The sequence below is a fragment of the Octopus bimaculoides genome, chromosome 18, assembly GCF_001194135.2.
Source record: "Octopus bimaculoides isolate UCB-OBI-ISO-001 chromosome 18, ASM119413v2, whole genome shotgun sequence".
Lineage (NCBI taxonomy): Eukaryota > Metazoa > Mollusca > Cephalopoda > Octopoda > Octopodidae > Octopus > Octopus bimaculoides.
The window spans coordinates 16,710,574-16,712,217 of record NC_068998.1 but is presented as its reverse complement, the minus strand read 5'-3'; the positions used below and the strand labels follow the sequence as shown (position 1 = coordinate 16,712,217).

The window sequence follows — 1,644 nt, the reverse complement described above, 5'->3', positions numbered from 1 at the left end:
GTCACTAGTCGCATGTCTCTTACTGTATCAATAATAATGTGAGCTACAAATGCCAAAATTTCTTTTTCTGTATCTCCAGAAAGAATAGATAGCTCAGCTCGTATTTCACCAGATCTGTGAGAGTTTTCGTTGAAAAAGACAGCGGGAACAATGAAACTAACGAGTGTTTTGTCTGAAGTATATCGTATACGTTTTACTAGAGGATAGGCTATAATCACTACCCAAGAAAGTTCGTATCTCTCTATTTTTAATGCCATCCATGAAAGCTACGGTATACAACGCACCTCTTACAAAAAAAAAAAAACTTTTATAAATAAATAAATACTAATGTATAGAAGATTTAGATTCCCGAGACATCTCGCAAACAGACCTCCGTTCTGAGAGCCAATTTGACAGCCAGCGAAGAAGCTTTTACATGGTCGATCGAACTGCTAAAAATGACAGCGAAATCTCCTCCAACTCACATTCTACCGTCTTAGAAAAGAAGTACACATTTAATAAGGTTATGATTTCCCCAGCACCTAGGAAAAAATCGGGTGGCCACGGTTGGAATGCACTTGATTATAAATCTGCTGCATCAGAGCCAAGCTGGAGTTTAATAAATATTTTATTTCAAACAATACTTCCAGATATACCCTCATAGTCAAAATATGTGTTGAATGGATGAGTGTAATAGTAACTATTAGCACAACCAGTGAGTTATTTATTGCATCTTTGCACCACAGGTGTCCATGCAGTAAAATACCTAAAACAAGGGGTATTTCAATATACGACGCCAAGTAGCTACAATAATAAACAACAATCACATTCTTAAGTATGAATGACTTTGAGAAAGGGGTCATACGATTGGTGAAGATATACAGTTAGGGGTGGAGACAGTAAAGATCGAAAAATAAAAGGGGCGGCAGACTAAGTACCATGTTTAACGAAATTAAAATAGCCTTTACACTTGTCCACTACCACAGCGACGAAAGAATTATATGGATGCAGACTTATTTTATTTTCTCATTAATAAAGCAGGGTGGCCAAAAGATTTTGCTAACATTTTTTTTGAAGGGGGGAAAGGACTGATGTTTGTTGCTTTGAGAACGGCCGTGATACGAACGAAGTCCACAGCACCAAATTCTATTATGAAGCGACTAGAAATAATGCACATTCGAATTCAATTTTAAGACACACACACACACATAGACACATATGTACAAAGTTTAGGACTAATCAACAAGTTGGCAACATTAAAACGAAGAAGCATAGCAATAATGAAAGTACTAGGGATAAGGTCACCATTACTTTGATGCGCGTAGTAATTAATTATACGCTGATTAATTTCCAGAGGTTTACAATGAATTCAAAAGTTAGAGAATTTTGTTTGCTTTTTCTCCAAGTTAAAAATAATGCATTTTATTTTATGACATGGTTTAACATAAAGGAGAACGTAACGGTATTAATTGCAAACCTATTTTTATGTGCGTGTGTGTGTGTGTGTGTGAAAATGACAACGCGTGTGGCTTTGATAATGTTATATAAACAAGGTGGGTTTTATAATGAAAAGCTTTCATAGTATATTTACAATGCAATAGTCACACGCGAAGGTGAATGAGTTACCTTATCAAATTATAAAGGTAATGTGAAAAATGCAAAAAA

General features: G+C 35.4%; 1 protein-coding gene across 1 annotated transcript in view; it reads right to left on the bottom strand.

The window, feature by feature from the left end:
• Positions 1-1,644, bottom strand: part of LOC106871186 (KICSTOR complex protein SZT2) — a 102,669-nt gene that overhangs the window by 99,896 nt on the left and 1,129 nt on the right. The gene's annotated exons all lie outside the window — the stretch shown is intronic.